This window comes from Artemia franciscana, unplaced genomic scaffold (genome assembly GCF_032884065.1).
Source record: "Artemia franciscana unplaced genomic scaffold, ASM3288406v1 PGA_scaffold_112, whole genome shotgun sequence".
Taxonomy (NCBI): Eukaryota; Metazoa; Arthropoda; class Branchiopoda; order Anostraca; family Artemiidae; genus Artemia; species Artemia franciscana.
The window spans coordinates 284236-310874 of record NW_027062613.1 but is presented as its reverse complement, the minus strand read 5'-3'; positions in this window follow the sequence as shown (position 1 = coordinate 310874).

Here is a 26639-nt window from a genome sequence, read left to right as displayed (position 1 = left end):
TAAGAAATAACAAAGTAATTAAATTAAAGATAACAGCTTAGACTTATTGGATAATTTGGAAACGGAATATACCGTAGTTTTTTTGGATAATTGTTGCCAAGGCCGTATCCAGGGGATGGATAGGGCTGATTTAACCGACCCTCGAAACATTTGTCTGACGCGTAAAAACTTAACACAATGGATATAAACACATTTCTTATGTTTTTTTTAGTTTTTTTTTCGTAAAACCTCTCCTAACGCGAACTATTCTTGTTTAAAAGATCCCCCCAAAATCCTGGTTACGGCCCTGATTGTTGCCAAAACTGAAGCTATTCTAGATTTACAAATTAAACAAAAAGACCTGTTTTTTTCAACTGGAAGTAAGAACCAACATTCAAACTTAGAATGAAAAGAAATTATTGCGTATATTAGGGGGATTCCCCAACCTCAGCACCTCCTCTTAGCTTTAATAAAGGTTTTCTGTCTTAAGGTTTTTAAATTGTTGTAATTCCTTGATACATAAATATTTTCGTAATTACCAGCTGTTTGCCCTTTACGCAATTTAATTACTTTTCATACTAAAGTATTTTCAAAGATATTTGTTTATTGAAGCTAATCCGATTTATAACAACGATATGTACTAAAAACGAAACTTTTGGTTTTCTTTTTTTGGTTTTGGAATTGTTATAACGCCTTATCAAAATAGATAATCATCATTTGCAATAATGGCAAATTTTCGTTTTTTTGGTCTTCCTACAGACGTTATATAAATAGTTGCATTCAAACCTATAAACTTAATCACGTACCGAGTTGATTTTGTCTAAGAAAAAAAACTAAGTTTAAAATTTTCACGTATTTCGAGTTAAAATATTAAAAATTTTTAGTTGGAATTAAGTCCTAATTTGAATTCTGAAAAAATTGAATTTTGAATTCTCTAGTTTGAATTAAAACATTAAAATTATTGCTCAGGCACCGTAAGTATTTTTGGAGTTTAGATAACTCCAACAACGATTTCTACTAAGCTTCAAATTTTTGTTTTTATTTTTTAAAGTTCTTGTTTTTTCAAGGCTTTTTTCTTAAATATTTGTCCAATTACTAGTTTTTTGCTTTTTACTTTTGCAGTTTCATAGTCGTTCTCTTTTAGAAATAAATAAAAAAAACAAGTTTTTTCAACTGAAAGTAAGGAGTGACATCAAAAATTAAAACACACAGAAATTACTTCGTATATGAAAGAGGCTGCTTCCTCATCAACGCCCCGCTCTTTACGCTAAAGTTTGACTCTTTCTCTCAATTCTTCTTTCTAAAACAGTAAAAAACTTTAGCGTAAAGAGCGGGGCGTTGATGAGGAAGCAGCCTCTTTCATATACGAAGTAATTTCTGTGCGTTTTAAGTTTTGATATCACTCCTTACTTTCAGTTGAAAAAACTTGTTTTTTTTATTTAATTTCTGAACGTTTTTGAATCAATGCATGTTTTGATTTTGGCTCTCCGCAGAGGAATAATCAAAACGAAATTTGCATATATTTTTTTTTTTGGCTCAATGGCTTTCTCATAATTTTGATCGAATGATTTTGAGAAAAAAAGAGCGGGGGACGAAGCCTAGTTGCCCCCCGATTTTTTGGTTAATTAAAAAGGCAACTAGAACTTTTAATTTTTTACGTATCTTTTTATTGGTAAAAGATTTACGTAACTTATAAATTAGCTTACGTAAAGAACTTTTGTATTCTCATGTTTTTATTACATATATGAGGGGATTCGCCCCATCGTCAGTACCTCGCTCTTTACACTAAAGCTTAAATTTTATCCCAATTCATTAAGAATGACCCCCTGAATCACAAAAGCCGTAGAATAAGTAGTTGAAATTACCGAAAATACTTTAGCGTAAAGAGCGAGGTATTAGAAGGAGGTGAGCCCCTCATATGGGTAATAATTTCTGTTTGTTTTAAGTTTTATTGCTGTTCCTTACTTCCAGCTGAAAAAGCTTTTTCACTTTTATTTTTTAATTGTTTGTTTTTAAAATAATGCTAGTAAATCCTGCTCTCCCTTCATGGAAATTTTCTTCTCCCATTACAAATTCTCGAAGGAAAAATCCCCCAGCATATCCCCCTCTTCTCAACCCCTCCCCAAAACCAAAAAAATCCTCCTGAAAACGCCTGTATACTTCCCAATAACCATTACTATATGTAAGCACAGGTCAAAGTTTGTAACTTGTTGCCCCTCCCACGGGGACTGTGGGGGAGTAAGTCGTCCCCAAAGACATAGTTATAAGGTTTTTCGACTACGCTGAATAAAATGGCTATCTCAGAATTTTGATCCGTTGACTTTGGGAAAATAATTAGCGTGGGAGGGGGCCTAGGTGCCCTCCAATTTTTTTGGTCACTTAAAAAGGGCACTAGAACTTTTCATTTCCGTTAGAATGAGCCCTCTTGCAACATTCTAGGACAACTGGGTCGATACGATCACCCCTGGGAAAAAAAAACAAACAAAAAAACAAAAAAACAAATAAACACGCATCCGTGTGTAAAAATTAAAATTCCACATTTTTGTAAAAATGTAAAAATGTAAAAATGTTTGTAAAAATGTAAAAATGCAAAATTCCACATTTTTGTAGATAGGAGCTCGAAACTTCTAAAGTAGGGTTCTCTGATACGCTGAATCTGATGGTGTGATTTTCGTTAAGATTCTATGACTTTTAGGGGGCGTTTCCCCCTATTTTCTAAAATAACGCAAATTTTCTCAGGCTCGTAACTTTTGATGGGTAAGACTAAACTTGATGAAACTTATATATTTAAAACCAGCATTAAAATGCGATTCTTTTGATGCAGCTATTGGTATCAAAATTCCATTTTTTAGAGTTTTGGTTACTATTGAGCCGGGTCGCTCCTTACTACAGTTCGTTACCACGAACTGTTTGATTTCAAAGCAAAGCACTGATAAATAATCCGCATGATTTGACTTGCAGTATTACAAGACTCCTTGAAGTCACGTCATACTAAACTGACATTGTTTCAGTGACGTCAAACGTTCACCAGGCAAAAGCAGTTAAATAAGTAAAAAAAAAAGTAAAAGGACATTTTTGCAAAATGCAAAAATGTCTTATCCTCTGTTTGGTTGAAAATTCGATCGAAAAAATTCAAAATATCATTTTTTTGGCTTACTGTGAGCACATAGAAAAAACTTTCCAAGATTCTAAAAATTTCAACATGCCTTGTATTACAGTTAGCATAATAAAGTACTAAAATGAGTGAAAATATAAATTTTGAGCAAAATCTGGAAATGATATCTCAATTGATAACAACGGGAATTTCTGATGAGTATTTTCATCGGATTATAAATGAAAGCAAGCTACTGGAGAGAACTAGTTTAAATGAGACAGATAGTGATGATATTACCCTCGAGGAGCTTCATCACCTTGTAAATGAAGAGAAGCTCCTAGGAGAAGATATTACGGATGAATACGTAATTTTCGATCTAGCACGAAAACATGAGACTTGCAATCTAGACATTCCGGTAGAGACTCCAGCAGTTACTACACAGGTAAGGGAGGCTGCGTCTGATTCTAGTGTACAAGTGGAGGTCCAAATTGAGCTTAGTCTACCAGATGTAGATAAAGATGAAAGTGAGGTTAAAGTAGACTGAAGTGGAAAGCCAAGTAAAACTGGTGCTTCAGAAGAGGGTTTTTAGAACATTGTTAATGAAACCATGGTGCTGGAAAACACTAGTTTTTGTGGAACGGAGAGTGAAGAATGTAAAGACTAGGTACTTCTTCGCCATTTCAATGATAAGAAACTAATAGGAAAACTTACATCGAATACAGGTTTACTGGCGAATCTAACACAGAAACGTAAGACATGTAGTCACGCCGGTTCAGAGGAGCCTAAAAATAAAAAAAAATCGTTTTGCCAACCATCAAAACAGCAACTGCCCAAAAGAGCTATATAGAAAACATGGCTCCGGTATAAGACCATTCCCATTAGGTGGGACAAATCAAAAGCCAGAATCAAGTGGACCAGAAAAGTTCTGCAACAAACAAAGATACAATAATGAAAAAGAGGAACTTTCGAAGAAGAGTAAGGACCTAACACGTCAGGAAAACAAACAAATTTCAAGTCAAATTGTTGAGATGTCGGCCTCTTCTAAATTACTGCCTTTATATCCGTCTTTCAGTTCTGATAATAAAACGCAGCTGAAGAAGGAATTAAAAACCATCAGTGTAAAAGGAAATGGTTTCGTTGAGACTGGTGTAGCATACAAGCGTAAAAATTACAGTCTAGGCACTTTTGAGGAGCCCACAAACAAAAAAAATTGCTTGAACCAAACTGAAAACAGCAACGTTCCAATAGAGCCGAATAGCAAAAATAGTTTTGGTATAAGAGAATTCCAAATAGATGGGACAAATCAACCGCTACAGTCGATTGAACCAAAAAAAATAAGTGACAAACAAAGATATAATCAAGAAAAAGATGAAGTTTGGAAGAACAACAATGATACAAAACATCAGGAAAACAAAGAAATTTCTTGTCAAATTGGTGGAATGTCGGTCCTACATCCCAAGCCAAGACACACTAATGATAAAGAGGTACTTTGGAAGGACAGAAAAGATACAACAGAGCAGGATAATAGACATATTTCAAGCCAAGTTTGGGGGAAGTTGGTCTCACCTGAATTACCGCCTTTACATTCATTATTAAGAACTGATGAAAAAACACAGCTAATAAATGAACTGGGAAGACTTAAAACGACAAAAAAGAGTGACAATTTTTCAAAACCTCCTTCAACTGCTAAAAGGTGCAGTGGTAAAATTATTCCCATTACTTGGAATGAAAAGGACAGAAATTGCCTCAGTGAGGCGGATATTGTTAGAAACAGAAAAGCCAAGTTTGGAGAAATTCCCAAAGAATCTGAAAGAAGGACTCAGGCCTACGTGCAGTCAAACACTCAGCATCGTAGAAATACATATAGCAAAGAGCACTGCAGCTATGAAATTGAAAAACCAGCTTACACGAAAAACAATAACTTGGACAACCGTTGTGATCCAAGAAATAACCAAAATTAGAGAACTCCTAGAAATCAAGGTGAGAAAAACCATAGAAAAAATTTTAGAAATAGGAATCATTGGCCGAAAGAGAGATACTAAAGAAATGGGAGTGTGGAAACCATCCGAAATACAGAAGCTAGAAATTCTCTTACTAAGGGCAGCTGTAGGCTTATCTGTGCTTGCAGCTGTTGGCTTAGTTGTATCTGCAGTAGTTGGTTTTGTTGAACCAAGAGCTGTTGACTTATTTTTACCCGCTGCTTAGTTGTACCTTCAATATGGCAACATACCCCAGAAAGGCTGCTTTTCAAAATATCCTTATATTGTTTTTACGTTTTAGAAACAAAAAGTCAGGAATGACAGCTTTTTTTTTGAAAGCAAAAGGAAGCTAGAAAATTTACATCCTATGACTGGCAACGGGAATTGTCCTCATAACTTGTAACAAAGAGGCCGGAAAAGATAATAATCTAGGTTTCAGAAGTTACTACAGGGGTAAATTAGGCTAGGTCTGCTGATTCTAGCGTACAACAACTGGAGGTCCAAATTGAGTTTAGTCTACCAGATATAGATAAAGGTGAGAAGAGGGTTTTTTACAACATTGTTAATGAAACCAAGTTGCTGGAGAACACTAGGTTTTGTAGAAAGGTGAGTGAAGAATGTAAAGACGAGGTACTTCTTCGCCATTTTAATGATAAGGAAGTCTTAGGAAAAAATACATCGAACATGGATTTACTTGCCAATCTAGCACAAAAACGCAAGACTTGCAGTTGGCCGTTTCAGAATGATCGTATATTAATGAAATCTCATATTTAGAAGGACCTTGAAAGTCAGATCTCTTATTTGAAATCCCGACCTGATCCAGTTTCATTAGGGGGGAAGGAGGATCGAAAATCTTGGAAAACGCTTAAAGCAAAGAAATCAAGATGAAACTTGGTGGAAAGAATAAGCGTAAGTCCAAGATACCTGACATAACCGGACCGTATCCGCTCTCTTTGGTAAAGTTGGGGGAGAGGGAAGTAATTCGGATAAATTAGAAAAAATGAGGTATTTGTAAATTACGAACGGGCGATCAGATTTTAATGATTAATTCAGATTTGATATCTAAAAGGCCAATTATACGAGCTAGGACTATGAAAATTGGTAGGGGTTTCAGGGACCTGCAAAAATTGACAAAGTTGTTTCCCCGATTCGACGATCTTGGGGGCGGGGCTGAAGGTAGAGGAACAATTAGAAAAATCAAGGTATTTTTAACTTACGAGTGGGTAATCGGATCTTCCTGAATTTTGATATTATAGAAGGACCTCGTGTCTCAGACCTCTTATTTTGAATCCCGACCAGTATTAAGCCTCAAATCAAAAATCAATCTATTGATTCTTAGAATTTTGTTATAGCTCATACCATTTGAGCTGTTGGCTCTTCCGACTTCGTCACAAGTGCCATATTCTTAGCTCTTGTTATATTATGAATTTTAGTTTTTCATTTTACTGTAACAAATTATTAGTTTTTAATGTTTCATGTATTACCGTCTTGTCAAAGATAGTATTATTAAAAAATTAAAAAAGATTGCCTTTAGTTTATGAAGAAGTTTGAGCTCTTTTCTCCAGAAAAGTATTCAATATAGCGCTGAATATACGGAGTTTTGTTCGAAGCAGACAAGCTTGTGAATTGCGTCAACTCGAAAATTATGATTAAAGACCCATTTTAAGTTGACATGATGCAAAAATATTTCTTTTTTATAGCTTAAAGACGCAACTAACTTTTTGCAAGTTATCCATGGATTTTTTTTTTCTTTTTTCACCCGTCTTTGATTAAAAAGGAGATAAATCCTAAACTTTTAGCCAGAAACCATGGTTTCATTTCTTTAAAATAATACTTTTTTCAAATTTTCACTAAATCTAAAGTAATAAATGTGAGCCTTTCTTTTCCACCACGGTTCTTCCCCCATTCTGCATTTCTATTAGATTTTGGACCCCCTTCTGTTTCACTCAATCTCTAAAAAAATAGTGCCTCTGGGAACTGGACTTTTATGCCTGTTCCTATATTTTATCAGAATCATTGGAGCATGTTTGAAATCATTGTGTTGGTCTTAAATTGAGTCTTAGGATTGCCTCTCTGGACCACATATGTTTACAAGACAAAGGGCTGGATAAAAATGTCGTGCTAGGGCTTATAGAAGCTTGCCGTATTAAAAAAAATGGGGTTTGGTGGAAATGAATAACAAAGACAGTTCTTCTAGTCCTAGTTCTCTAGTAAAACTTTGCAAAATTGCCGAAAAGCCATATACTTTTTAGAGCCCACCGAAAATTACGAAAAAAAAGTGATATATGTTTTGCCTTCCCACAAACCGGCAAAAACAGAGTGGGGCTACAAAGAAAATCTTTCCAAAATATGATGAAAACCCCTGAAACGCGTTAAAAAAGCCACACGCTCAGTTCACGTATGTAAACAAAGTCAAAAATACGGTCAAACACTCAAGCACAAGAAAGGCTTAGAGTTCTAAGGCTAGCTTCCAAAATTTGAGTTCGATCAATCCATAAGGTAAAAATCCGTGAAAACCCTCAAAATATAAAGCAAACAGGTCTAACTAAAAAAAAAAGTTGAATTTGAAAGCCTAACCAATGTTCCTCGAAAAAAAACTTCTGTGGGATATACATAAATCCTAGAAAATAATAAAGATATGAAACAGATCTTAATATATAGAAAACTAAAACCCCCAATGGGATATGTATAAAACCAAGAAAACATGTTTTCTTTTTTATTCCAACCATTATTGCATTTTGAACGATTGTTACAAGCCTGAAAAAAAAGTTAGTTTTCTGAAAAAAGGGACGGTACCCCTCTGATATTTAAAGAATCTAAATGAGAATCATCAGAAAACGGAATTTTATTGTAATAATGCTCGAAAGGATCGGGTTTCATAATGATTCCAAATGCATAAATTTTATTAATTTATTATTATCCGTCAAAGGCTACGAGGTTGAGAAAATCTGGAAAGATTTGTATATTTGTAAGATTTTCCTTATCAGAAGATAACTTTGTAGAAACACTAAACTTATACCCCGTGAAGTTTTTGTTGTCTGATCGTTGGACTATTACAAACAAACTGGCAATCTCAAGTTGCCGTCAGGTTGTGTTTGTGTGAGTGCGGGGAGGGGGTACATATGCTCTGATCATATTTGAATCATAAAAAGGTAACTAAAACTTTTAATTTTCAACCAAATGTAGCCAACTGGAAAGTTTATAAGACATCCCTAACATAAAACCTTGTATATCCTTGGGGCATAATATAAAACACTTGCCCCAAGGCTCTGGGGTTTTGTATTGACTCTGGAGTTTTTATTATTTGATATTTGTACTATTTTTTACAAAATGGCTATCTCATAATTTTTATCGGATGGGCTTAGGGAAAAAAAACGTGTTGGGGGCTTGTTGCCCTCTGATCTCTTTTGACTCTGAAAGTGTGAACTAAAACTTTCAATTTTCATTTAAAGGAGCCCTCTCTGAATCGAGCAACCCTTCTATGTAAACCATTTATTACCCAAGGGTACAACTTACAACGCCCGCCCCTAGTCCTGGGGGTTGTATTAACCCCGAAATTTTTGTCTTACGATCTTTGAATTATTTTCAATAAAATGAAGGTTTTAAATTTTTATCGGACTTATTTGGGAAATAAAGGGCATGGGGGGGAATAGTTGCAAAAAGGGATCTAGAATTTTTCAATTTCCCATCAAATAAGCCCTCTCTGGAAAGACTGTCTCTGGCAGTCAACGGTCATTTATTTTTATTTCTCTGTATTTTAAATATAGATGAAAATATTTTTAATAGATCCCATTTTCAGTAAGATGCAAATGACACGATAGGCCTAGACTTTAATGCCTGGGAAAGGGGAGAAAAGCCAAAATCTTACCTGTTGTGATTTTGCCTCTTTTTAAATCCTAACTTCTTAACTGCAGCAAAAGAAATCAAAAAGAAACAAAAACACACAAAAGCATAGAAACTGAGCAACAATAAATGATACTATAACTATAAAACCAATATATAACTATCAATAACTATAAAACCGCAAGAAAACCAACCAATAAAAAAAACACAGACCTAAAAACTGAGCAACAATAAAATAAGCGGAAAGTACAATTCATCAATAACTATAAAAACGCAAGAAAAAAAACCAAGAAAACACAAACCTAAAAACTGAGCAACAATAAAATAAGCCATTTCTTCATAATCTTGGAAAGTACAACCCATCAATAACTATAAAAACGCGAGAAAACAACTAAATCTAAAAACAAAAAAAAACAGACATAGAAACTGAGCAACAACAAATGATCCTCTTTCGTTGTTACCTAGTTATTGATATCCATCAATAACTATAAAACAAAGCAAGAAACCACCAAATCTAAAAAAAAACAAGAGCTAACAGCTCATATGGCACTTGTGACGAGGTCGGAAGAGTCAAGAGCTAAGAGCTCATATGGTATGAGCTCTTTCAAAATTCTAAGAATGAAAAATAGCTTTAAAAGGAAAATCAGAGGCTTAATGCCGGTCGGGATTTAAAATAAGAGCTCTGAGTCATGAGGTCCTTCTAAATATCAAAATTCATTAAGATGGGATCACCCACTAGTAAGTTAAAAATACCCCAATTTTTCTAATTTTTCCTCTCCCTTCAGCCTCCCAGATGGTCGATTCGGGGAAAACGACTTTATCAAGTCAATTTGTACAGCTCCCTGACACAACTACCAATTTTCATCGTCTTAGCACGTCTGGAAGCACCAAACTCGCCAAAGCACTGAACCCCACCGCCTAACTCCCCCAAAGAATACGGATCCAGTCCGGTTACGTTAATCACGTATCTAACGACTTTTATAAGCGTTTTCCAAGATGTCCGGTTTCCCGGATAAATATCAAATTTCATTCAAATCCGGTCACCGTTCTCAAGTTAAAAATACCTCAATGTTTCTAATTTTTCCAAATTAACAACCTCCAGCTCCCCCAAAGAGAACGGATACGTACCGATTGTGTCAATTTCGTATCTATAACTTGTGCTTATTCTCCCCATTAAGTTTCATCCCGACCTCTCCACTCTAAGCGTTATTTAAGATTTCCGTTTCCCCCCTCCAACCCTCTATGTCCTCCAGCCCTCTTTTGCAGGTTCAACTAAACCAACTGCTGCAGATACAACTAAGCCAACATATGTATAAGATACACTATACGCCATAGCTATACGACATATAATTTTACGACAGGCTGACATCCTCAAATTCTTGTTTACCCATTATTTACCAGTTTTATTTTTAGACGGGTAACCTTCACCTACGATCAAGTTCAACAGGCTGACACCTTCAAACCCTTGTTTACCCATTTTTATTTGTCTGTCCGTATTTACTTTGAGCGTTAGATAACCTTCAACCTATAGTCAAACTCAAAGCTTTAATTGATTACAAAACCGGACCGGAGAGGGCGACCCATAAAAGTGAATGTTAGAACAATATTCGGGGAGTTCTGATTCACAATTTCTGGACGACAGATAGATATAACAACCCTGCTACTTATATTTGGCTTATCGTTTTTCCTCTTGGACCAGCATTCTTTCTTGGATACTAGCTTTTCAATTAATACGAGGGACAGCCTGTCGTGTGTATTTACAAGATCTAACGTAAGTTTTTTTATTTTCCAGATTTATATTTCTTCGCCCAAGCAAGGACTTTTCATCAACGAGAAAGAACTCTCCAGCTCAACTTCTTTCCACTTTATATTTCTTTACCTGTTTTTTTACATACTCCTTCTAAAATAAAATTCCTTGTCTTGAGAGATTGTGACTTATAATAGGACTTAGGGAACAGATAGACTGTTGCCATAGTAGATAGAAAAGTGAACCTATTCGCACATTGAATACTAGTGACACGCTACCATAATTCAAAGCACTAGTATTCGCTTACTCACCCTATAGGGTGAAACCTTACAAAGTGGTGGCTAGCGGTGTTCTTTTCTGCTCTATGGTGGCATTCTTACTGTTTTCTATCTATTTTTTTCATTTGATTTTTCCCCCTACAATTTTTTCTTCGCCCAAGTCGGCTCATTATTAGCAAAGGAGATTCCCATATTCCTATCTATAAGCTAGAATTTTCTTGCTCTTTTCGTGAAGATTGACATTGTAGAATCCATGCGACACGTCGATAATAGAGATGAAACGAGCTCCGGACAACCCTAGGGTGCTAAAGATGTCATCTGCCCTTGTCAGAGGCCACGCTGATCGACGTATAGCTTGATTCACGTTGCGGATATCAATCAGAAATCTAGAATTTGTTACGTCCAGTTGACTGCGGTCTGGAATGACGCCATTAACTGGTTTTGCGATGATAAAAACTGGAGACTGGTAAGGACTTCTTCCTGGCTTGATAATGCCCGCCTTTAACATAGCCTGAACATGGGATTCTAAGGCCTTTTGTTGTAGCAATGGGAGGTTGAACTGCTTAACCTTGTGTATTGGTACGTCTGGGTTGATGTCAATTTCTGCTTCCATAATGTTGTTTTGACCAACATCGTAGGTTGATTGTGCGAACATTCTCCCGTACATTTCCAATAGCCTCCGTAATTTTTCCTTTAGTTTTTGATCCAAATGTTCCAACTTTACCTTGTCAATTTGTTCTTCTATTTTCGATGTGTTTTCAGAATTTGTGTAAGGAGATTCCCATATTCCTATCTATAAGCTAGAATTTTCTTGTCTATAGACTAATGTACTAGTTTCACCAAGTACGATAAGTTTTTCCTCATTAATTTATGATTTTAGTCTCTTTGCGTTATCCATAGATCATTTTTTTGCATTTTCTTTACTGTCTGTAACATCAATAGATTTTTATTGACTCATAAAATTAACACAGCATATCTGTCTCCTAATAAATTTTATTGCTTCTTGTAAAGATTTACGATGTCCACCGGAAATTCAAGTAACCCGACAAATATCCCACCGCTGCCACCACTTTGTAAGGTTTCACCCTATAGGGTGAGTAAGCGAATACTAGTGCTTTGAATTATGGTAGCGTGTCACTAGTATTCAATGTGCGAATAGGTTCACTTTTCTATCTACTATGGCAACAGTCTATCTGTTCCCTAAGTCCTATTATAAGTCACAATCTCTCAAGACAAGGAATTTTATTTTAGAAGGAGTATGTAAAAAAACAGGTAAAGAAATATAAAGTGGAAAGAAGTTGAGCTGGAGAGTTCTTTCTCGTTGATGAAAAGTCCTTGCTTGGGCGAAGAAATATAAATCTGGAAAATAAAAAAACTTACGTTAACTCTTGTAAATACACACGACAGGCTGTCCCTCGTATTAATTGAAAAGCTAGTATCCAAGAAAGAATGCTGGTCCAAGAGGAAAAACGATAAGCCAAATATAAGTAGCAGGGTTGTTATATCTATCTGTCGTCCAGAAATTGTGAATCAGAACTCCCTGAATATTGTTCTAACATTCACTTTTATGGGTCGCCCTCTCCGGTCCGGTTTTGTAATCAATTAAAGCTTTGAGTTTGACTATAGGTTGAAGGTTATCTAACGCTCAAAGTAAATACGGACAGACAAATAAAAATGGGTAAACAAGGGTTTGAAGGTGTCAGCCTGTTGAACTTGATCGTAGGTGAAGGTTACCCGTCTAAAAATAAAACTGGTAAATAATGGGTAAACAAGAATTTGAGGATGTCAGCCTGTCGTAAAATTATATGTCGTATAGCTATGGCGTATAGTGTATCTTATATTATATTCTATAATATAACATACACTATACGCCATAGCTATACGACATATAATTTTACGACAGGCTGACATCCTCAAATTCTTGTTTACCCATTATTTACCAGTTTTATTTTTAGACGGGTAACCTTCACCTACGATCAAGTTCAACAGGCTGACACCTTCAAACCCTTGTTTACCCATTTTTATTTGTCTGTCCGTATTTACTTTGAGCGTTAGATAACCTTCAACCTATAGTCAAACTCAAAGCTTTAATTGATTACAAAACCGGACCGGAGAGGGCGACCCATAAAAGTGAATGTTAGAACAATATTCGGGGAGTTCTGATTCACAATTCCTGGACGACAGATAGATATAACAACCCTGCTACTTATATTTGGCTTATCGTTTTTCCTCTTGGACCAGCATTCTTTCTTGGATACTAGCTTTTCAATTAATACGAGGGACAGCCTGTCGTGTGTATTTACAAGAGTTAACGTAAGTTTTTTTATTTTCCAGATTTATATTTCTTCGCCCAAGCAAGGACTTTTCATCAACGAGAAAGAACTCTCCAGCTCAACTTCTTTCCACTTTATATTTCTTTACCTGTTTTTTTACATACTCCTTCTAAAATAAAATTCCTTGTCTTGAGAGATTGTGACTTATAATAGGACTTAGGGAACAGATAGACTGTTGCCATAGTAGATAGAAAAGTGAACCTATTCGCACATTGAATACTAGTGACACGCTACCATAATTCAAAGCACTAGTATTCGCTTACTCACCCTATAGGGTGAAACCTTACATATGCAACCACAGTTAAGCCTACAGCTGCCCTTAGTGAGAGAATTTCCAGCTTCTTTATTTCAGATTATTTCCACATTCCCATTTCTTTAGTATCTCTCTTTCGGCCAATTTTGGCCGAAGTTACGGCCCAATTTGACTAGGAGTTCTCCAATTTTGATTATTTCTTTGAACACAACAGTTGCAATGCTCTTTGCTATATGCATTTCTACGATGCTGAGTGTTTGACTGCATGTAGGCCTGAGTCCTTCTTTCAGATTCTTTGGGAATTTCTCCAAACTTGGCTTTTCTGTTTCTAACAATATCCACCTCACTGAGGCAATTTCTGTCCTTTTCATTCCAAGTAATGGGAATAATTTTACCACTGAACCTTTTAGCAGTTGAAGGAGGTTTTGAAAAATTGTCACTCCTTATCGCCGTTTTAAGTGTTCCCAGTTCATTTATCAGCTGTATTTTTTCATCAGTTCTTAATGTTGGATGTAAAGGCGGTAATTCATGTGAGACCAACTTCCCCCGAACTTGGCTTCAAATATGTCTATTTTCTTGCTCTGTTGTATATTTTCGGTCCTTCCAAAAGTACCTTTTTATCATTAGTGTGTCTTGGGTTGGGATGTTGGACCGACATTCCACCAATTTGACAAAAAATTTGTTTGTTTTCCTGATGTGTTTTGTCGTTGTTGTTCTTCCAAGGTTCATCTTTTTCATGATTATATCTTTATTTGTCACTTTATTTTTTTGGTTCAATCGACTCTAGCTGTTGATTTGCCCCATCTATTTGGGATTCTCTGATACCAAAACTAAGTTTGCCATTCGGCTCTATTGGAACGTTGCTGTTTTCAGTTTGATTCAAGTAAATTTTTCTGTTCTTGGGCTCCCCAGAAGTGCCTAGACTGTAATTTTTACGTTTGTTATGCTACTCTAGTCTCAACGACACCATTTCCTGTTATCCAGAGGTTTTTTATTCCTTCTTCGGCTGCGTTTTAGTATCACAACTTAAAGACGGATATAAAGGCAATAATTTAGAAAAGACCGACATCTCAACAATTTGACTTGAAATTTGTTTGTTTTCCTGACGTGTTAGGTCTTTACTCTTATTCGAAAGTTCCTCTTTTTCATTATTGCTTCTTTGTTTGTTGCAGAACTTTTCTGGTCCACTTGATTCTGGCTTTTGATTTGTCCCACCTAATGGGAATGGTCTCATACCGGAGCCATAATTTCTATATAGCTCTGTTGGACATTTGCTGTTTTGATGGTTGGTAAAACGAATTTTTTTTTTTTAATTGTAGGCTCCTTTGAAACAGCCAAACTGCAAATCTTGCGTTTTTGTGCTAGATTAGCAAGTAAATCCGTGTTCGATGTAAGTTTTCCTAAGAGTTCCTTATCATTATTAAATAAAAAAAAAACAAGTTTTTTTTTTTTAACTGGAAATAAGGAGCGACATTCAAACTTAAAACCAACAGTAATTACTTCATATATGAAAGGGGCTGCTTCCTCATCAACGCCCTGCTCTTTACGCTAAAGTTTGACTCTTTCTCTTAACTCTACTTTTTAAAACAGTAAAAAACGTTAGCGTAAAGAGCGGGGCGTTGATGAGGAAGCAGCCTCTTTCATATATGAAGTAATTTCTGTTTTTTTAAAGTTTTAATGCCGCTCCTTACTTTCAGTTAAAAAAACTTGTTTTTTTATTTCATTTCTGAACGTTTTTGATTCAATTCATTGAATTCATGTTTTGATTTTGGCTCTCCACAGATGCCTAATTAAAAAGAAATTTGCATTTTTTTTTTTTTTTTGGCTAAATGGCTTTCTCATAATTTTGATCGAATGATTTTGAGAAAAAAAGAGCGGAAGAGGAAGCTTAGTTGCCCTCCGATTTTTTGGCAACTAGATTCCGATTTTAAAAAGGCAACTAGAACATTTAATTTTTTACGAATCTTTTTATTAGTAAAAGATATACGTAACTTATAAATTAGTTTACGAAAAGAACTTTTGTATTCTCATGTTTTTAATACATATGTGATGGTGTTCGTTCCCTCGTCAGTACCTCGCTCTTTACACTAAAGCTTAAATTTTGTCTCAATTAATTAAGAATGACCCCTGAATCACAAAAACCGTAGAATAAATAGTTGAAGTTACTAAAAATATTTTAGTGTAAAGAGCAAGGTATTAGGAGGAGGTGAGCCCCTCATATGGGTAATAATTCCTGTTCGTTTTAAGTTTTAATACTGCTCCTTACTTCCAGCTGAAAAAAAACTTTTTCATATTTATTTTTTCGTTTTTTTTTAAATAATGCTAGTAAATCCTGCGCTCCCTTCATAGAAATTTTCTTCCCCCATGGCAAATTCCTCGATGGAAAGTTCTCCCAGCATAACCCCCTCTTCTCAACTCCTCCCCCCAACCAAAAAATCCTCCTGAAAACGCCTGTACACTTCCCAATAACCATTACTATACTGGTGGTGGATTACTAGACTGTGGGGGAGTAAGTCATCCCCAAAGACATATTTACAAGGTTTTTCGACTACGCTGAATAAAATGCCTATCTCAGAATTTTTATCTGGTGACTTTGGGAAAATAATTAGCGTGGGAGGGGGCCTAGGTGCCCTCCAATATTTTTGGTCACTTAAAAAGGGAACTAGAACTTTTCATTTCTGTTAGAATGAGCCCTCTCGCAACATTCTAGGAAAACTGGGTCGATACGATCACCCCTGGGAAAAAAACAACAGAAAAACAAACAAACAAATAAACACGCATCCGTAATCTGCCTTCTGGCAAAAAATACAAAATTCCACATTTTTATAGATAGGAACCTAAAACTTCTACAGTACTTCTACAGTTCTATAGTAATGTCGCCCTCTTGCGACATTCTACGACCACTTGGTCGATACGACGACCCCTGGGGAAAAAAACAAAAAAACAAAAAAAAAACAAACACGCACCCGTGATCTGTCTTCTGGCAAAAAATACGAAATTCCACATTTTTCTAGATAGGAGCTTGAAATGTTTACTTTAGTGTTCTCTGATACGCTGAATGCGATGGTGGGATTTTCGTTAAGATTCTATGACTTTTAGGGGTGTTTCATCCTATTTTCTTAAAGAACGGAAATTTTCTCAGGCTCGCAACTTTTGATGGGTAAGACTAAACTTGATAAAACTTATATATTTAAAATCAGCATTAAAATGCGATTCTGTTTGTGTAGCTATTGGTATCAAAATTCCATTCTTTAGAGTTTTGGTTACTATTGAACCGGGTCGCTCCTTACTACAGTTCGTTACCACGAACTGTTTGAAAATGGCAAAGAACTACCTCGTCTTTACATTCTTCACTCACCGTTCTACAAAACCTAGTGAGCACCTTGGTTTCATTAACAATGTTGTAAAAAACCCTCTTCAGAAGCACCAGTTTTACTTAACTCTCCACTTTAGTCTACTTTAACCTCCCTTTCAACTTTGTCTATATCTGGTAGACTAAACTCAATTTGGACCTCCAGTTGTACACTAGAATCAGACCTAGCCTAATATACCCCTGTAGTAACTTCTGAAACCTAGATTATTATCTTTTCCGGCCTCTTCGTTACAAATTATGGGGACAATTCCCGTTGCCAGTCATTGGATGTAAATTTTCTAGCTTCCTTTTGCTTTCAAAAAAAAATTCTTGACTTTTTGTTTCTAAAACTTAAAACAATATAAGGATATTTTGAAAAGCAGCCTTTCTGGGGTAAGTTGCTATATTGAAGGTACAACTAAGCAGCGGGTAAAAATAAGTCAACAGCTTTTGGTTCAACAAAACCAACTGCTGCAGATACAACTAAGCCAACAGCTGCAAGCACAGATATGTTACAGCTGCCCTTAGTGAGAGAATTTCTAGCTTCTGTATTTGGGATGGCTTCCACACTCCCATTTCTTTAGTATCTATTTTTCGTCCAATGATTCCTATTTCTAAAATTTTTTCTATAATTTTTCTCACCTTGATTTCTAGGAGTTCTCCAATTTTGGTTATTTCTTGGATCACAACGGTTGTCCAAGTTATTGTTTTTCGTGTAAGCTGGTTTTTCAATTTCATAGCTGCAGTGCTCTTTGCTATATGCATTTCTACGATGCTGAGTGTTTGACTGCATGTAGGCCTGAGTCCTTCTTTCAGATTCTTTGGGAATTTCTCCAAATTTAGCTTTTCTGTTTCTAAGAATATCCGCCTCACTGAGGCTATTTCTGTCCTTTTCATTCCAAGTAATGGGAATAATTTTACCACTGCACCTTTTTGCAGTTGAAGGAGGTTTTGAAAAAATGTCACTCTATTGTCGTTTTAACTGTTCCCAGTTCATTTATCAGCAGTGTTTTTTCATCAGTTCTTAATGTTGGATGTAAAGGTGGTAATTCAGGTGAGACCAACTTCCCCCAAACTTGGCTTGAAATATGTCTATTTTCTTGCTCTGTTGCATCTTTTCTGTCCTTCCAAAGTACCTCTTTATCATTAGTGTGTCTTGGGTTGGGATGTAGGATCGACATTCCTTCAATTTGACAAGAAATTTGTTTGTTTTCCTGACGTGTTAGGTCCTTACTCTTCTTCGAAAGTTCCTCTTTTTCATAATTGCATCTTTGTTTGTTGCAGAACTTTTCTGGTCCACTTGATTCTGACTTTTGATTTGTCCCACCTAATGGGAATTGTCTTATACCGGAGCCATGTTTTCTATATAGCTCTGTTGGGCAGTTGCTGTTTTGATGGTTGGCAAAACGATTTTTTTTATTTTTAGGCTTCTCTGAAACGGCCTGACTGCAAGTCTTGCGTTTATGTGCTAGATTCGCCAGTAAACCTGTATTTGATGTAGATGTAAGTTTTCCTATTAGTTTCTTATCATTGAAATGGCGAAGAAGTACCTCGTCTTTACATTCTTCACTCTCCGTTCCACAAAAACTAGTGTTTTCCAGCACCTTGGTTTCATTAACAATGTTGTAAAAACCCTCTTCTGAAGCACCAGTTTTACTTGGCTTTCCACTTGAGTCTACTTTAACCTCACTTTCATCTTTATCTACATCTGGTAGACTAAGCTCAATTTGGACCTCCACTTTTACACTAGAATCAGACGCAGCCTCCCTTACCTGGGTAGTAACTGCTGGAGTCTCTACCGGAATGTCTAGATTGCAAGTCTTATTTTTGCGTGCTAGATCGACAATTACGTATTCATCCGTAATATCTTCTCCTAGGAGCTTTTCTTCATTTACAAGGTGATGAAGCTCCTCAAGGGTAATATCATCACTATCTGTCTCATTTAAACTAGTTCTCTCGAGTAGCTTGCTTTCATTTATAATCCGATGAAAATATTCATCAGGAATTCCCGTTGTTATCAATTGAGGTATCATTTCCAGATTTTGCTCAAAATTTCCATTTTAACTAATTTTTAGTACTTTATTATGCTAACTGTAATACAAGGCATGTTGAAATATTAATAATCTTGGTAAGTTTTTTTCTATGTGCTCACAGTAAGCCAAAAAAAATGATATTTTGAATTTCTTCGATCAAATCTTCAACCAAACAGAGGATAAGAGAGTTTTGCACTTTGCAAAAATGTCCTTTTACATTTTTTTTATACTTATTTAACTGCTTTTGCCTGGAACGTTTGACGTCACTGAAACAATGAATGATAATAGTAGCAGGATGATGATCAGATTTATCAAGTGGTAGCAGGTTACTAGCACCAGCAACAATAAGTCGAACTTCGTCATAAACTAAAAGTCTTAGATTTGTTTTCTCTTTGTCTATCATCTCTAGAAATATTACTTTCGCATAACCACCACAATAACACTTGAACTTTCTCAGTACTCCAAAGAAATTTAACATCTTACTGTCCTGGCAATGCACACATACATATCCAATAGTGTTACTATTAGCACATGCTTCATAATTCAAGTGTTTCTCTTTCTCAGCATTCAATGATACTACAACGCTATCATATACGCATGCCTTCTTTGAATATTTCATCTTCAGTTTTTATGGCACCTGGTATTAATCAAGTGACATATAGCAATCGCAAATTCTGTCGGTCTGTCTGTATGTCGGTCTGTCTGTCGATCTGTCTGTCGGTCCCGGTTTTGCTACTTTAGGCACTTCCAGGTAAGCTAGGATGATGAAATTTGGCAAGCGTATCAGGGACCGGACCAGATTAGATTAGAAATAGTCGTTTTCCCGGTTTGACCATCTTGGGGGGAGTGGGGGGCCGGTTAATTGCCCCCCGCTCTTGGCTTCGGAAAGGCCCTCTTTTAATTAACAAAAAATTGAAATGAATGAATAATGGAATAACTTCGAAAAATGTTAAACACAAGAGGACAGGAGAACCATTGCGCCGAAACTAGTAATTAGTAACAATGAAGTCCCCCCACAACAAAAAACCTGTACAAAAAAGTCTTTAAAAGAGGGGAGTTTGGGGGGCAGCAGCCCCCCAACTGCCTCTCCTAATTCCTGTACGTTTTAAGGTTCGACTTTGGGACGCAGCCTCTTTAACTCTTTAAGAAAACGAAGTTTTTTTCATATTATTAAGGAAGAAAAGAGTAGTGATTATGGGTGTTTCTAAAGTGTCTATGGGAACACAACTCTTCTTTTCCATTCTTTCACACTAACAGATATAAAAACTTGATTTTGTCTTTTCTGACACCAAAGAGTTTTAATTAAAAAAAGTATCTATAAGAGATAAATAATTAAATAAAAGAATTGATAAAACGGAATATACTGTAAATATTTGCTCTTTATCATTAGCAAACGCTAGAACTCGATTTCATCTTTTCTGACACCAGAGAATTTAATTAAATATTTAAATAATATATAAGAAATAACAAAGTAATTAAATTAAAGATAACAGCTTGGACCTTTTTTTTTTTACAATTGTTGCCAAAGCCGTATCCAAGGGGGTGGATAGGGCAGATTTAACCGACCAAAGAAACCTTTGTCTGACTCGTAAAAACTTAACATAATGGATATATACAAATTTATTATGTTTTTTTTTTTTTTTTTTAGTAAAACCTCTCCTAACGCGAATTATTCTTGTTTAAAAGATCCCCCCAAAATCTGGTTACGGCCCTGATTATTGACAAAACTGAAGTTATTCTAGATTTACAAATTAAAAAAAAGACCTGTTTTTTTTTCAACTGGAAGTAAGAAGCAACATTCAAACTTAGAATAAAAAGAATTTATTGCGTATATTAGGGGGATTCCCCAACCTCAGCACCTCCTCTTAGCGTTAATAAAGGTTTTCTGTATTAAGGTTTTTAAATTGTTTTAATTCCTTTATACATAAATATTTTCGTAATTGCCAGCTGTTTGCCGTTTACGCAATTAAATTACTTTTCATAATAAAGTCTTTTCGAAGATATTTGTTTATTGAAGCTAATATTGTTTATTAAATAACAACGATATGTACTAAAAACGAAACTTTTGGTTTTCTTTTTTTGGTTTTGGAATTGTTATAACCCCTTATCAAAACAGATAATCACCATTTGCAATAATGGCAAATGTTCGTTTTTTTGGTCTTCCTACAGACGTTATATAAATAGTTGCATTCAAACCTATAAGCTTAATCACGTACCGAGTTGATTTTGTCTAAGAAAAAAAACTAAATTTAAAATTTTCACGTATTAGTTTGAGTTAAAATATTAAAAAAATTTAATTGGAATTAAGTCCTAACTTGAATTCTGAAAAATTTGAATTTTGAATTCTCTAGTTTGAATTAAAACATTAAAATTATTCCTCAGGCACCGTAAGTATTTTTGGAGTTTTTGGATAACTTTTATTTTTGAATAACTTTAGTGATTACGACCTGAACTTAGAATTTTTTTAACTTTTTTCATGTTTTAAAAAAACATGGCTAATAAAAAAAAATTCCGTAATGATATTTGTCAAACAACTATTTATACTAAGCTTCAAATTTTGGGTTTTCTTTTTTAAAGTTTTTGTTTTTTCAAGGCTTTTTTCTTAAAATATTTGTCCAATTACTAGTTTTTTGCTTTTTACTTTAGCAGTTTCATAGTCGTTCTCTTTTAGATATTTCAAAGCAAAGCACTGATAAATAATCCACAAGAGTTGACTTGCAGTATTACAAGACTCCTTGAAGTCACGTCATACTAAACTGACATTGTTTCAGTGACGTCAAACGTTCACCAGGCAAAAGCAGTTAAATAAGTAAAAAAAAAAAGTAAAAGGACATTTTTGCAAAATGCAAAAGTCTCTTATCCTCTGTTTGGTTGAAAATTCGATCAAAAAAATTCAAAATATCATTTTTTTGGCTTACTGTGAGCACATAGAAAAAAACTTTCCAAGAGTCTAAATATTTCAACATGCCTTGTATTACAGTTAGCATAATAAAGTACTAAAAATGAGTGAAAATACAAATTTTGAGCAAAATCTGGAAATGATATCTCAATTGATAACAACGGGAATTTCTGATGAGTATTTTCATCGGATTATAAATGAAAGCAAGCTACTGGAGAGAACTAGTTTAAATGAGACAGATAGTGATGATATTACCCTCGAGGAGCTTCATCACCTTGTAAATGAAGAGAAGCTCCTAGGAGAAGATATTACGGATGATTATGTAGTTGTCGATCTAGCACGCAAAAATAAGACTTGCAATCTAGACATTCCGGTAGAGACTCCAGCAGTTACTACCCAGGTAAGGGAGGCTTCGTCTGATTCTAGTGTAAAAGTGGAGGTCCAAATTGAGCTTAGTCTACCAGATGTAGATAAAGGTGAAAGGGAGGTTAAAGTAGACTCGAGTGGAAAGCCAAGTAAAACTGGTGCTTCAGAAGAGGGTTTTTACAACATTGTTAATGAAACCAAGGTGCTGGAAAACACTAGTTTTTGTGGAACGGAGAGTGAAGAATGTAAAGACGAGGTACTTCTTCGCCATTTCAATGATAAGAAACTAATAGGAAAACTTACATCTAATACAGGTTTACTGGCGAATCTAGCACAAAAACGCAAGACTTGCAGTCAGGCCGTTTCAGAGGAGCCTAAAAATAAAAAAAATCGTTTTGCCAACCATCAAAACAGCAACTGCCCAACAGAGCTGTATAGAAAACATGGCTCCGGTATAAGACCATTCCCATTAGGTGGGACAAATCAAAAGCCAGAATCAAGTGGACCAGAAAAGTTCTGCAACAAACAAAGATGCAATAATGAAAAAGAAGAACTTTCGAAGAAGAGTAAGGACCTAACACGTCAGGAAAACAAACAAATTTCAAGTCAAATTGTTGAGATGTCGGCCTCTTCTAAATTACTGCCTTTATGTCCGTCTTTAAGTTGTGATTTTAAAACACAGCCGAAGAAGGAATTAAAAACCCTCAGTGTAACAGGAAATGGTGTCGTTGAGACTGGTGTAGCATACAAACGTAAAAATTACAATCTAGGCACTTCTGAGGAGCCCACAAACAAAAAAAAAATGCTTGAATCAAACTGAAAACAGCAACGTTCCAATGGAGCCGAATAGCAAAAATAGTTTTGGTATAAGAGAATTCCAAATAGATGGGAAAAATCAACAGCTACAGTCGATTGAACCAAAAAAAATAAGTGACAAACAAAGATATAATCATGAAAAAGATGAAGTTTGGAAGAACAACAATGATACAAAACATCAGGAAAACAAACAAATTTCTTGTCAAATTGGAGGAATGTCGGTCCTACATCCCAACCCAAGACACACTAATGATAAAGAGGTACTTTGGAAGGACAGAAAAGATACAACAGAGCAAGAAAATAGACATATTTCAAGCCAAGTTTGGGGGAAGTTGGTCTCACCTGAATTACCACCTTTACATCCAACATTAAGAACTGATGAAAAAACACTGCTGATAAATGAACTAGGAACAGTTAAAACGACAATAAAGAGTGACAATTTGTCAAAACCTCCTTCAACTGCAAAAAGGTGCAGTGGTAAAATTATTCCCATTACTTGGAATGAAAAGGACAGAAATAGCCTCAGTGAGGCGGATATTCTTAGAAACAGAAAAGCTAAATTTGGAGAAATTCCCAAAGAATCTGAAAGAAGGACTCAGGCCTACGTGCAGTCAAACACTCAACATCGTAGAAATGCATATAGCAAAGAGCACTGCAGCTATGAAATTGAAAAACCAGCTTACACGAAAAACAATAACTTGGACAACCGTTGTGATCCAAGAAATAACCAAAATTGGAGAACTCCTAGAAATCAAGGTGAGAAAAATCATAGAAAACATTTTAGAAATAGGAATCATTGGCCGAAACATAGATACTAAAGAAATGGGAGTGTGGAAGCCATCCCAAATACAGAAGCTAGAAATTCTCTCACTAAGGGCAGCTTATATTGTTTTAAGTTTTAGAAACAAAAAGTCAAGAATGACAGCTTTTTTTTTGAAAGCAAAAGGAAGCTAGAAAATTTACATCCTATGACTGGCAACGGGAATTGTCCCCATAATTTGTAACGAAGAGGCCGGAAAAGATAATAATCTAGGTTTCAGAAGTTACTACAGGGGTAAATTAGGCTAGGTCTGATTCTAGTGTACAACTGGAGGTCCAAATTGAGTTTAGTCTACCAGATATAGACAAAGGTGAAAGGGAGGTTAAAGTAGACTAAAGTGGAGAGTTAAGTAAAACTGGTGCTTCAGAAGAGGTTTTTTTTACAGCATTGTTAATGAAATCAAGGTGCTGGAGAACAGTAGGTTTTGTAGAACGGTGAGTGAAGAATGTAAAGACGAAGTAGTTGTTTCCTATCTAGAAAAATGTGGAATTTCGTATTTTTTGCCAGAAGACAGATCACGGGTGCGTGTTTGTTTTTTTTTTTTTTTTTTTTTTTTTCCCAGGGGTCGTCGTATCGACCAAGTGGTCGTAGAATGTCGCAAGAAGGCGACATTACTGTAGAACTGTAGAAGTGCTGTAGAAGTTTTAGGTTCCTATCTATAAAAATGTGGAATTTTGTATTTTTTGCCAGAAGGCAGATCACGGATGCGTGTTTATTTGTTTGTTTGTTTTTCTGTTGTATTTTCCCAGGGGTGATGGTATCGACCCAGTTTTTCTAGAATGTTGCGAGAGGGCTCATTCTATCAGAAATGAAAAGTTCTAGTTCCCTTTTTAAGTGACCAAAAGTATTGGAGGGTACCTAGGCCCCCTCCCACGCTAATTATTTTCCCAAAGTCACCAGATCAAAATTCTGAGATAGGCATTTTATTCAGCGTAGTCGAAAAACCTTGTAAATCTGTCTTTGAGGATGAATTACTCCCCCACAGTCTAGTAATCCACCACCAGTATAGTAATGGTTATTGGGAAGTGTACAGGCGTTTTCAGGAGGATTTTTTGGTTGGGGGGAGGAGTTGAGAAGAGGGGGTTATGCTGGGGGAACTTTCCATCGAGGAATTTGCCATGGGGGAAGAAAATTTCTATGAAGGGAGCACAGGATTTACTAGCATTATTTAAAAAAAAAACAATGAAAAAATAAATATGAAAAAGTTTTTTTTCAGCTGGAAGTAAGGAGCAGTATTAAAACTTAAAACGAACAGGAATTATTACCCATATGAGGGGCTCACCTCCTCCTAATACCTCGCTCTTTACACTAAAATATTTTTAGTAATTTCAACTATTTATTCTACGGTTTTTGTGATTCAGGGGTCATTCTTAATTAATTGAGACAAAATTTAAGCTTTAGTGTAAAGAGCGAGGTACTGACGAGGGAACGAACCCCATCACATATGTATTAAAAACATGAGAATACAAAAGTTCTTTTCGTAAACTAATTTATAAGTTACGTATATCTTTTACTAATAAAAAGATTCGTAAAAAATTAAATGTTCTAGTTGCCTTTTTAATTAACCAAAAAATCGGAGGGCAACTAAGCTTCCTCTTCCGCTCTTTTTTTCTCAAAATCATTCGATCAAAATTATGAGAAAGCCATTTAGCCAAAAAAAAAAAAAAAAAAAAAAAAAAAAAATGCAAATTTCTTTTTAATCAGGCCACTGTGGAGAGCCAAAATCAAAACATGCATTGATTCAAAAACGTTCAGAAATGAAATAAAAAAACAAGTTTTTTTTGACTGAAAGTAAAGAGCGGCATTAAAACTTTAAGAAAACAGAAATTACTTCATATATGAAAGGGGCTGCTCCCTCATCAACGCCCCGCTCTTTACGCTAACGTTTTTTACTGTTTTAAAAAGTAGAGTCAAGAGAAAGAGTCAAACTTTAGCGTAAAGAACAGGGCGTTGATGAGGAAGCAGCCCCTTTCATATATGAAGTAATTACTGTTCGTTTTAAGTTTGAATGTCGCTCCTTACTTCCAGTTAAAAAAAACTTGTTTTTTTTAATTTAATAATGATAAAGAACTCTTAGGAAAACTTATATCGAACACGGATTTACTTGCTAATCTAGCACAAAAACGCAAGATTTGCAGTTTGGCTGTTTCAAAGGAGCCTACAATTAAAAAAAAAATTCGTTTTACCAACCATCAAAACAGCAAATGTCCAACAGAGCTATATAGAAATTATGGCTCCGGTATGAGACCATTCCCAATAAGTGGGACAAATCAAAAGCCAGAATCAAGTGGACCAGAAAAGTTCTGCAACAAACAAAGAAGCAATAATGAAAAAGAGGAACTTTCGAATAAGAGTAAGGACCTAACACGTCAGGAAAACAAACAAATTTCAAATCAAATTGTTGAGATGTCGGTCTTTTCTAAATTACTGCCTTTATATCTGTCTTTAAGTTGTGATACTAAAACGCAGCCGAAGAAGGAATAAAAAACCTCTGGATAACAGGAAATGGTGTCGTTGAGACTAAACTAGCATACCAAACGTAAAAATTACAGTCTAGGCACTTCTGGGGAGCCCAAGAACAGAAAAATTTACTTGAATCAAACTGAAAACAGCAACGTTCCAATAGAGGCGAGTGGCAAACGTAGTTTTGGTATCAGAGAATCCCAAATAGATGGGACAAATCAACAGCTACAATCGATTGAACCAAAAAAATAAAGTGACAAACAAAGATATAATCATGAAAAAGATGAACCTTGGAAGAACAACAACGATAAAACACATCAGGAAAACAAACAAATTTCTTGTCAAATTGGTGGAATGTCGGTCCTACATCCCAACTCAAGACAC